Below are 12,500 nucleotides of genomic sequence, written 5' to 3'. Positions count from 1 at the left end.
CTCAACAATAAGGAGTCCCTGCACCTCGCTAGAACCTTGCTACGCAAGGGCTGCGGTCTACATAAGCTGTGTGTGAAGGTATGAAGTGTGACTCGTCCTAGGAAGTTGACCTGTAGTCCTTTAGATGGAAACTTTAGGGTAGGACTCTCCCAATACCACCTCGTCAGGGTATGGGGATGTGACAGTATTAGCTTAATACTAGGAACACAAGGAAACATGGTTTACCTGCAGTGGTTCGAGGTCAGCTGTGCAGAGAACCCAAGATGCTGCTTTCCCCAAGAGAGGGGAGGATGAAGAAAAGAATAAGGGCCAGACATACCTTTTCATTCATGCAGACTAAGACCGGGTAACAATGCCCTCAACCTTCTGCTACTTGTCCATTAAGGAGCCTGAGGTTTTAAACCAGCTGTTGTGCAGCCACTACAGGGCCGATAAAAAACGTATTGAGCCTCCTGTGGGTCACGTCTTGTAGGTAGTGGGCTGTGAAGGTCGTCTGACGCTTCCACACCCCAGCTTAGAGCACCTGCGTCACTGAGAAGTTTTCTTGAAGGCCAGGGACGTAGCTACGCCCTGACGTCATGTGCTCTAGGGCGACGTGACGGAGGAGGGTCTGGATTCAGGGACAGATGGATCACCCTACGAATCCTTGGTAACCCTCCTCTTAGTCCTCCCAGTGCCAACAAACAATGCCTGCACCTGGGGACGTACTGCAGCCGTTCTTTTGAGATATAGCCTCAGACTCATTACTGGACACAGTAGGAGATGGTCTGGGTCATCTGTTACAGAACGAAGACTCGAAATCTGGAAGGAGTCGAACTGAGGGTCCGGCACCCCCGGATTCTGAGTCTTAGCAATAAACTCAGGGACGAATTTGAACGTTACTTCCCCCATTCCCTTGAATGGGCGATGTCATAAGCGAGACCATGAAGTTCACTGACTCGCTTGGCCGAGGCCAAAGCTAGTAGGAACACCGTCTTCCAAGTTAGGTGGCGATCTGAAGCCTGGCGTAATGGTTCGTAGGGAGGTCTCTTAAGAAACCTGAGAACTCAAACCACGTTCCATGGAGAAGGTCTCACTTCCGACTGAGGGCAGGTAAGTTCATAACTCCGTATGAGTATGGAAAGTTCCAGCGAGGAAGAAATGTCCACTCCTTTGAGCCTGAAGGCTACACTTTAGGCTGAGCGATAGCCTTTCACCGCCGAGACTGAAAGGCGCATATCTTCCCGCAAATACACGAAGAACTCCGCTATTGCTGGAATAGTGGCATCGAGTGGAGAGATACCCCTTCCACGACACCAACCACAGAAGACTCTCCACTTTGCCAGGTAGACCGATGCGGATGACTTTCGCAGGTGTCCAGACATCCTGACCGCAACTTGTTGCGAAAATCCTCTCTCATCGAGATGCTGGATAGTCTCCAGGCGTGAAGTCGTAGCGAAGCTATGGCTTTGTGGAAGATGTTGGCGTGTGGTTGTTCAAGTAGCTCGTGTCGAGGAGGGAGTTGTCTCGGAAGTTCCGTTAGGAGTTGCAGTAGGTCCGGAAACCATTCCGCGTGATGCCATAGCGGAGCTGTAAGGGTCATCGAAAGATTGACCGATATTCTGGTCTTGTTGAGCACCCTCCTCATCAGAAAGAACGGGGGAAAGGCGTATACGTCGATGTTGTCCCAACGTTGTTGGAAGGCATCTTGCCAGAGCGCCTTGGGATCTGGGACTGAGGAGCAGTACAGCGGAAGCTTGAAGTTCAGCGCTGTAGTGAACAGATCCACAGTCGGGGAACCCCACAAAGTCAGGACTTTGTTGGCTACTAGATGATCCAAAGACCACTCTGTACTCACTATCTGAGACGCTCTGCTCAGACTGTCGGCGAGCACATTCCTCTTGCCTGAAATGAAGCGTGCCGATAGTGGAATAGAGTGGGCTTCGGTCCATCTCAGTATTTCTACTGCGAGATGGGATAGCTGCTTTGAAAAGGTACCACCTTGCTTGTTGATGTAAGCCACTACTGTGGTGTTGTTGCTCATCACCACCACAGAGTGGCCCCCTAGGTATTGTTGGAACTGTTGAAGGGCCAGGAATACGGCCTTCATTTCAAGCAGATTTATATGGAGGCACTTTTCTGATTCTGACCACAGGCCTGAAGTCCCGTGGTTCGAACGTGGCCCCCCACCCTTTCTTTGAGGCGTCCGAAAAACAGCATCAAATCCGGGGGGAGGACGAGAAGATCCCCTCCTCTTTGTAGGTTCTCGTCTGTCACCCACCACTGAAGCTCCGTCTGTTCCGCAGGACCCATAGGGATTATGACGACCGGGGAATCGTAACCTTGATTCCACCGAGACTTGAGTCGCCATTGGAGGGATCTCATCCTGAGGCGACGTAACCACAATTGGGCTGGAAGTTCTTCTCGTCTGAGGGAAGGGCTTGCGACCCTCCTCAGCCTTGCTATCCTGTCATCCGATGGGAAGGCTTTGTGGAGATTGGTGTCTATAATCATGCCTATATAAGGGTGAACACTGGTGACAACCTGTGGTGCTGTGGAGAGACCGAAACACAGCACCTTGAACTGGTAAACCTTGTTGTCTAGGCTGAATCTTAAGTACTTCCATGAAGACAGATGGACTGGGATCTGGAAGTACGCGTCCTTCAGGTCCAGTGTAAACATGAGGTCTTGCGGTTTCACTGCAAGTCTGACCGTGTCTGCAGTCTCCATGCTGAACGGACTTTGCTTGACAAACTTGTTCAGAGCTGAGAGGTCGATGACTTGTCTCCAGCCTCCAGACGCCTTCTTTTTTACAAGAAAGAGTCAACTGAAGAAGCCTGGGGGGCCCGTCTGCCACCTCTTGGAGAGCGCCCTTCTTCAACATGGTCTGGACTTCTGCACGAAGGGCTTGCCCCCTTGCCGATCCAATGGCAAGGGAGCTCAACGACACTGAATCCGCTGTCAGGGGAGGTAGAGATGTTGTGAACGGGACGCGATATCCCTGACTGATTACGGAAATCGGCCAGGAGTCAGCCCCCGAGTTGCTGCCACCTGTTCGTGCAACTTTGAAGGAATCCCCCCACTGGTGGACATGCAGGGGGACTGCCAATCCTAGCGTTAGCAGCCTCGGCCGCTCCCTCTGGGATTCTTTCCTCCCCTGGACGACTTTTTGCCTTTCTTGTCCTTGCCAGGAAAGGGCTTAGACACCGTCGTCTTCGCTGCAGCTGCCGGTTTCGTGGTCTTGGTAGGTGGTGGTTGCTGGAATGCTGGAGGTTTATAGGGCTTCGATGTTAGAGCCCTATGTAGGAGAGAGTCCTGGTTGGACTTCCTCCACCTCTCAGCCGCCTGCTCCACGTCCTTAGGCTCAAACAAGTTCTTTCCCATATCGGAAGAATGCCTGAGCCTGCTGATCTTGGTATTGGGGACCTTTTAATGGAACCTCTCAGACACCGCATCTCGACGTTTCAAGATGGTGTTAGCCCACAAGTTCGAGACTTGGTGGGCTAGAAACTTGATCGTGCGAGTGCCCGAGAGTAAAAAGGTCTCAATAGCCTTCCTGGTACTTTCTTTGGCCAAAGCCTCTGAACGTAACAGGATGCCTAGGGACCCTAGCCAGATATCCAGCCACGAAGTGGCATGCATGACACACTTCCCTACCTTCTCCTGGCTAAAGATCTCCGTAGCCGAGAACGAGACCTGCCGGTTGGAGTCTCTCTCAAGAAGGACTCCCCTGGTAAGCTCTTCCAAAGAGTGGTGTAGGGGAAGAGCTAAACAAGTCTCCTCAACGATGTCAAATTACCTCCTCTGTTGGACACGAGGAAGGGGGAAGAGTTTGTTGCCGGCGCTGGATCAGCTGGAGGAGGAAAGCTCGGAGAGCTGGACTTCAACCTTGTCTCTGGCACTCTTGACCCCTTGAGACCAGGGCAAAGCCGCACTGGCCTTCAAGGGTTTTTGAGTCCCAAAGATTCGGTCCGAGACCGTGTCTTTGCCCTCACGAGGGGGAATCTCTGGATCAGCAAACAAATTGAGATTCCTCATAAGGGTCGGAACCTGTCAGAACGCATGTTCTGATTCCTGTAGCTCTCCTCCTGAAGGGCTAGCAGTGAAGTCTCCTGTCCCCAAAGGCTCTTCTTGGAGGACTCGTGGACGTTTTCCAAGTGCTTGGCTGGCTCCGGTCTAAGCCTTGAAGATGACTTCGGCACAGTCTTGGAGTTCTTCGACTCCCTCCTGGGAGAGATGCAGGACTCCAACAACAATGGTGGGAGGCTCTTCTCCACCCCTACCCGAGAAGACTTTCCAGCACAAGGTGGGGTTTCCCTCATTGGTGCGATGGGGGAACGCCTCACCTCACGTGACTCCCCTGAGGACGGGAAATCTTCGTCCAAAGGGGAGGGAGAAAAAGTCTGGGGGGGGGGGTGAGGAGGCCTTCCTCAAGGACTTACGAGGAGTCAGCTTCGCCCTCTAAGAAGTTACCACGTTCAAAACTCCTCTCTTCCCCTTCAGGGGAGTAGAAGCTGCCAATGATTTGTGGCCCAGGTCAGAGAGAACAGGCTTAAAGGCCTGCATGACTGCTCTGACCAGGGTCCCAAACCAAGGCTGCTGGCTGAGGGCTGCGCTGTCAGAAACTCCCTCTGGAGGGAAGGGGATCGACCGATCCCTAGGAGGAGTTACCAAAGGGGGGTTTGCCTGAAAAGATGATGAAGGAGAAGAAAAGTCCCTGGACCTTTCCGGAAACTTTCTCCCTGCCGGGGGTGTGTGTGTGTGTGTGTGTGTGTGTGTGTGTGTTACGATGATGACCTAGCCGCGCATTGTCCTGCAGCCTCGTGCGTGGGGGGGGGGGTGTTTGATGATCATGCTGGGGAGCGTGCTGGCGCTCGGGCGATGGGAAATGCCCTGGGTCGCGCGCGGGAGACTGTTGGTGCGCGGGCGAATGTTGATGCGCGGGCGCACGAGGGCGATGGCAAGGGTGCGCGCGGGCAGGCGATGGCGTGCAGGGGCGCGGGCGAACGATGGCGCGCAAGCTGGAGAAAGCAGAGGGTGCGCCGAAGGAAGGTTAAGCGCTTGCACGCGCGAAGGTGAATGTTCGCGCGCGCAGGATCCGGCTGAAGGGCCCGTGAGGGCGATGACACCATTGAGTGCACGCAGAAGACACATCTCTTGCGCGCGGGCACGCATGAGTGCGCACATCAGGCTGTGGAGATGGGCGTGGGCGCGCGTCGGAGACTGCGCGCAGGCGGAGAACAATGGCGCGTTGGTGAATGCTGGCGAGTAGGGGAAGAAATTAACTTCCTTACTGAGTCCAGATCAGAAGATTGTGGGCACGCAGGATATCGTTGGCGCGCAGGCGAGCACTGTCGCACAGGAAAGCGCTGACGCGCAGGAGAATGATGGCACGCAGCAGGTTGAAGGCGCGCAGGTGAGCGCATACCACTTATCACTCATAATAACACTACCAGGTTTGATATACAGTGAACCCTCGCTACTTCGCGGTTCGACCATCGCGGATTCACCACTTTAGCGGATTTTTTTCATAACCCATATATATATACATATTGGTAATAACAAAATCAACATACTATACTGAATAATCAATATAATCGATGCCATTTTTTATCGTGCTTTTTGGCGTGTTTAGGAAACGCATGATATAAAATCGCCTTTAATATTTGTGCCTGTTTTAGTTTAGGGTACTGTAGTACATGCATCAAGTGTTCTGTACATTAAAGGGTAGTTTGTTAACAATACTACGTGCAAGGGAAGGTTTTAAAAGTCTGAATATACATGTTAAATAAATAGGTAAATATGGTGTCACTACTTCGCGGATTTTCACCTATCGCAGCCGGGTCTGGAACCTATCTACCGCGATAAACGAGGGTTCACTGTTTACTGTATTTCTGAATGAGGGGAATTAGAGTAGCAACATCTCGTTTAGTAGAAAGGGGGGGAACTAAAGGGATAATGAAAAATTTCTTTGATTCACGTTTAATACCCCCAAAGACCCATATGGCACTTAATGGTCTACCACGGTTGTATTTAGCTTTACAAAAATGAGATTCGTCTATTTCAACTGTTACTCCATCACCACCAATCACCTCTTAATTATCAAAGAAGTATTCGGTAACCTTGGAACAGAAACATCTCCAATCGACACTAGTTTTGGAGGATATGTCGATACCATTCATGAGGGTCTCATGGTCCCAATGTTTATGCAAAAAGTGGTTTGCAAATAATATTATCTTCCATGGGAGTAGACGACTTTTTCCCAAAAATGTACCTTTATAAGAAGTAACGGTATAACCACAACGACGTTTCTTCTTGGTTTTAACCCTGGAACGTCCGCGACCCCGAGCGTAAAAAAAAAAGAGGTTTTTCTCACGTGACTCACCCCCGTGACTGAATTTGTGGGTGATCGACCTGCAGTAGGTGTCTCGCCTACACGCTCTAGTAGTGTCCAGATGTGCATTGCTGTAGCTGTACTCCTTCCCCGATTTCTGAGACGCATCGGGGTCGAGCGCGACCGAGTTTACCCTTCTAAGGTAATTTGCATAATTATCAAAGTTATTACGTATTATGAAATTGTCGTAGAATGGTGCAACTTGTATAGGTTATCAGTTGTGGAAAGTCTTGGTGGATTGTTTGGCTACCATGTGCATGATTTTTTTTTTAGTTAAAATGTCGTTCATCACCACGAGGACCATTTTACCGCGAGTGCCCCTTTTTCATTTTTTTTCATTTTTTTGCCAAGTCATTTTTCCGTAAGATATTGCCAAATAGTGTCGTAAAACTTTTGCTTTTTTAGTGTTGGAAAGTGTGTCTAGATGATCTGGCTACCCATGCGTGACTTTGTTTTTGTCAGATACGACGTAGTTATTGGTATATTGGGTATTTAACTGCGGTTGCCAATTTCTGTTTTTTTTCAATATTTGTAAAAATTTACTACGTAGTAAGGAATTGCCGTATATTATTGATTTTTTTTTTCATGTTTATGTGTTAGAAAGTGTGCCTTGATGGTTGGGCTAACACGTGCATGTCTTTTTTTTTATCTGAGATGCCGTATATTAGAATGTTGGGCCTTTTACCGCGAGTGCCCCTTTTTCATTTTTTTTCATTTTTTTGCCAAGTCATTTTTCCGTAAGATATTGCCAAATAGTGTCGTAAAACTTTTGCTTTTTTAGTGTTGGAAAGTGTGTCTAGATGATCTGGCTACCCATGCGTGACTTTGTTTTTGTCAGATACGACGTAGTTATTGGTATATTGGGTATTTAACTGCGGTTGCCAAATTCTGTTTTTTTTCAATATTTGTAAAAATTTACTATGTAGTAAGGAATTGCCGTATATTATTGATTTTTTTTTCATGTTTATGTGTTAGAAAGTGTGCCTTGATGGTTGGGCTAACACGTGCATGTCTTTTTTTTTATCTGATGCCGTATATTAGAATGTTGGGCATTTTTCCGCGAGTGCCCCTTTTTATTTGTTTTTCATTTTTTTGCTTAGTCATGTTCCCGTAAGGAATTGGCAAGTAATGTCGCAAAACTTATATTTTTATAGTGTTGGAAAGTGTTTCTAGATGATCTGGCTACCCATGCCTATTCTTTTTAGCCAGATATAGCGTATATATAGGTATGTGTTCGATTTTCCTGTGATTGCTATTTTTTCGTTTTTTCCCATTTCTTTCAAAATTACTACGTACTAAGGAACTATCACAGAGTAATGATTCATTTAGATGTTTATTTGTCGGAAAATGTGCCTTGATGGTTTGCTTAGCACGTGGCTGAAATTTTTTTTTCTGAAATGCGTATAATAAAATGTTGGCCATTTTTCCGCGAATGCCCCTTTTTATTTGTTTTTCATTTTTTTGCTTAGTCATGTTACCGTAAGGAATTGGCAAGTAGTGTCGCAAAACTTATAATTTTATAGTGTTGGAAAGTGTTTCTAGATGATCTGGCTACCCATGCCTATCTTTTTTTTTAGCCAGATATGGCGTATATATAGGTATGTGTTCGATTTTCCGGTGATTGCTATTTTTTCGTTTTTTCCCATTTCTTTCAAAATTACTACGTACTAAGGAACTATCACAGAGTAATGATTCATTTAGATGTTTATTTGTCGGAAAATGTGCCTTGATGGTTTGCCTAGTACGTGGCTGAATTTTTCTTTTCTGAAATGCCGTATATTAGAATGTTGGCCATTTTTCCGCGAGTGCCCCCTTTTATTTGTTTTGCATTTTTTTGCTTAGTCATGTTACCGTAAGGAATTGGCAAGTAGTGTCGCAAAACTTGTATTTTTATAGTGTTGGAAAGTGTTTCTAGATGATCTGGCTACCCATGCTTATCTTTATTTTTAGCCAGATATGGCGTATATATAGGTATGTGTTAGATTTTCCTGCGATTGCCACTTTTTCGTTTTTTCCCATTTCTTTCAAAATTACTACGTACTAAGGAACTATCACAGAGTAATGATTCCTCTAGATGTTTATTTGTCAGAAAATTTTGTTTACCTCTTTTTTGATTGAATATCATCAAATTTTTTTAGCTAAAATATTATATTGTTTTACATTTTTTTTTTTTTCGATTTTATTTCCCTTCAAAAAAAATTTTTTTGAGTCAGAATTTTAATTTTATAGTCGTAAAATAATCGACAATTATCCAGCAACCCACCATACAATTTTTATGCATATCCAAGAATAATTAGATTAGTAAATAACACCTTGAAATTGACATACCCTTCCTACATTTCAAGTGGCAGATTAGGGAATCTGAGTCAGTGTGGTTGGCGGCCATTTTGTGGACATATCCGAAGCGTAAGTTGCCCTATCTATATATATTCTTGTTCCCTATAGAATTTGTGATATTTTGGTATATTTTTACCTGCATAAATATCATATTATATATTAAATATATGTATTTTTTTACGAAATTTTTAAGTACTCAAAAAATTACCTTTAGATATGGCCCCTGATATAAATGTAATTTACAAAATAATGAAGATTTTTTTTACATATTTCTATTTTAGGATAACATATGTTTATTCCCTAAAAAAATTAGCCACTTCCTATTTCATTTGGGTACCCAAAAAAATTCATGAAATTTGGACAAATTTTTTTGGCCAAAAAAAGTTACCCTTTTTTTCTCATTTCAGATCTTCACCTCCATGGGTCTGACTTCATCCAAAATACATCAAGATGTGTCCTAAACATTCAAGAATCAATTCCTAAAAGGATTTGTGTATATATGTATAAACTTTTTTTTTATGAATTTTTATGTAAGGTCTTTTTTTTCTACTTAATTTTTTAAAATATTTATAATAAATAGTTTTTCTGCAGATGAGTAGTATTTATCTTTACAGTTGTTTTATGCATTCATTGAAGTTTTTTTTGGCAAAAGAAAAAAGGAGGTTACTGCAAAAACTGATTTTTCAAGAATTTTTTTTGGCGTCGGGGTCGTGCGCGTCCGAGTATACCCTTAAAGGGGTGTCCGAGGAGCGTACCTATCCAGGGTTAAGTATGCTGGTTTCAAAATTACAATAAAACATGTGAATGTCTTTCCTTTAAGATAGAAGGGAACGGTACTTGGGGCACTGTAAGAGTTGAGGAATTATGTTGTGTGCTTTCAGGAAATTATCAACATTGGTTGAAGAATCATAAAAATCACCATGGAATTTAGCAACTGCTTTTAGGTACGGAATACTGCAGCCGTTACAAGTTTCTATAACTTCCTACATCGCAAAATATGAAAAAATAAATCTCACTTGAAATGACGGACACCTTACTAGGACAAAGGATTTGGTGGAAGGGGTATGAACAGACCACTCAATGAGATAAAGGAAGGGGGGGGGGTAGGGAAATATCAGTTGACAACCCCCTTGTGTAAACTTTAAATACGTATCGGTTCGTGATTGGTTAAGGGATAAACAACGGAGTCTAGAGGGTAAACATGAATGAACTAAATAGGGAAACTAGTCCAAGTGTTTATGTGAAACTGGGGAGTGAAAAGGAAATAACAAAAGAAATAAACCCAATATAGGAAGATAAAATGAAATGTATGATAAATAATATTGACTGGGAATATAAAATGAGATGATTATAGAATAATAAACGAGTAATTGGAGGGGGAAAAGCTTCTGCGCAGGGGGAGGAATTTTGGCGCAGGTCGAAAACTGGTATACACGAACGTACGTACGTATGGGTGCTAATGTTAGCATGGAATGCTAACATTTGATCTACATCAGATGTTGGCAGCACTGGTTACTGTATTTTTTTATGAAATAATCATTGCAATGGCGCCTCCAAATTATTTTCCAGATATACAGTTTTGCATTTTCCTCCGATTATAATACATTCAAGAAGGTAATGTATAGAGAAGAAAAGGCTTGCTTTACGATTATATATCGTTTCCCCACCCAAAACCCAGAGTTCCCACTTGGGGTCCCCCATTATCGTAGGATATAGATGTATATATATTTCTGAAACCATTCATTTGCGACGGGAACGAGTGTCATTTTCGAAGAGCGTAATTTTTTTCTATAAGAAAAAGTAGTTGTTTTCCTAGGTTACATTGTCCTGTAATACACTACAATAAAACCAGGTATTCTTACCTACATAACTAATGGGGGAAGGTAACGGCCTGCGACCCCCTTAGACAGACATATTCTTAGAGATAGGATTGAAAATAAGTTATGGGGCATAGCTGTCATCATACATAACCCCTTAAATTCTAATATCATTGTGTACCCAAAGGGTTTTAGAAGTTCATGTGTTAACTGGTGTTTATTTTACCCTAAATAAATATCAACCCGGCTAAGGATTGAATACATGCACGCCTACAAATAAAATCATATTCTATAATGATACATGGTCCATAGCTTAATTAAACACGTGAATGAAATGTGTGGTTGGTTAATTACTTTATGTAAGCATTGTTGTATCATAAAATTCCCAACGTCAAAACCTAAGCATGACAAACCAGGAATGCAACATCCAGAGTAGTATTCTCTATCTCCTTTTCTCTAACAAACACCATTAACAGCTTAGTTAAGTAAGCTTAGCTCATGCGTACTTTGAGGATGTTTCTTTGAGTTAAATCTTAAACTTTACAACTCTTACCGTTTCTTCCTTGATCAATTTCTTACAAATTACTACGTTTGGAGTTGTCAACTGGATATGTTTACACTGTTTCGTAATGTTGTTACTCTACTAAGGCGCGAAATGCATATCAGTGTTGCCAACTTGCCAGGTGGGTTAGTCTAAAAATCCCCAAAATTCATGATAAAAAAATCACCAAAACAATCCAAAAATCCCCATTTCCACAAATATATCTTCTTCTGATCATGTAGGCTCTACTAATATAGAAATTACTAACTATACTTCATGTGAGAGCAAGTAAACTAATTGCAACAATATAAAGGTTTAATCATCTTTGACTTTTCTTCATAGAAATTTGTACAGAATATCCCCATCACACACACAAAATCCCCAAATCTAGGGATAAATTTCCAGAACTGGCAACACTGAATTATTGTGTAACCAGAAGTCCCACGTTCCTCGTTGCTCTCAGTTCAGATCAGATTCACGTCGAGGCTTCTCCTTTGCAACGGCGCCTCTGTGTCTTTTAGTTTTTGTTCCTTATTTTCATTAGTTTTTCTCTTTTCATCCACATTTGTTGTAGTACAATTTTCTTATTTTCAATATTTTATTCACAAATAAAAGGAATTTTCCTACTGTTTGTGCACTATCTTCTTCGTATGGTTGTTGGAGTTCAATTGCTTTTATTCTAATATCACTAAACTCTGGACAATATAACATGAAGTGATGACAGTGACAGTGTGACTGTGATTGTGGGCACACTACTAGAAGGAGCGTAGTAGTTGCAAAGCGCTGTAATCTGCAGAAAATTCATTATCATTACTTACCTCCTACAAAGACAGCACAGCTTACATACATACCGGGCAACTTCATTAGTTGGTGTTTCTAAATTATTATTATTATTATTATTATTATTATTATTATTATTATTATTATTATAACTCGCTAAGCTACAAAACTAGTTGGGAAATTCGGATGCTATAAGCCCTGGGGCGCCAAGGAAAATAGCCCAGAGAGGAAAGAAACCAAGGAAAAATTAAATATTTAAAGAACAGTAACAACATTAAAATAAATATCTCCTATATAAATTATAAAAAAAAATAACAATAAAAGAGGAAGAGAAACAAGATAAAATAGTGTGTCTGGGTATACCCTCAAGCCAGAGAACTCTAAACCAAGACAACGGAAGACCATGGTACAGAGGCTATGACACTGCCCAAGACTAGAGAACAATGGATTGATTTTTTAGTGTCCTTCTCCTAGCAGAGCTGCTTACCACAGCTAAAAAGGATCTTGTAGAGAACAGGGTTCCCCAGCAGTATAGCAAAAAAGAAAAAAAAAGTCTTTAAAGTAAAGAAAAGTAACTAGTCGCTACTAAGTGTATTGTGGGAAAAGTACTACAACCTGCGGATGGTTCATCCTTATCGTCCTAAACGGATAT

At 43.2% G+C, this 12,500-nt stretch overlaps 1 protein-coding gene across 3 annotated transcripts in view; it reads right to left on the bottom strand.

Moving 5' to 3' along the window:
* The window catches only part of LOC137655869 (WD repeat-containing protein 76-like), a 476,385-nt gene that overhangs the window by 196,686 nt on the left and 267,199 nt on the right, over window positions 1-12,500 (bottom strand). For 2 of the 3 annotated variants that reach the window (XM_068390065.1, XM_068390063.1), the window contains exon 1: window positions 11,081-11,210. The exons of the other annotated variant lie outside the window; for it this stretch is intronic. The gene's annotated coding sequence lies outside the window, so the exon portion shown is untranslated. Of the gene's footprint in view, window positions 1-11,080; window positions 11,211-12,500 lie in introns of those variants that run through there. 3 annotated transcript variants of the gene reach the window in all.

Source organism: Palaemon carinicauda, chromosome 16 (genome assembly GCF_036898095.1).
Source record: "Palaemon carinicauda isolate YSFRI2023 chromosome 16, ASM3689809v2, whole genome shotgun sequence".
Taxonomy (NCBI): Eukaryota; Metazoa; Arthropoda; class Malacostraca; order Decapoda; family Palaemonidae; genus Palaemon; species Palaemon carinicauda.
Note: the sequence above shows the minus strand (reverse complement) of the source record. Positions and strands in the feature narration are given on the sequence as shown.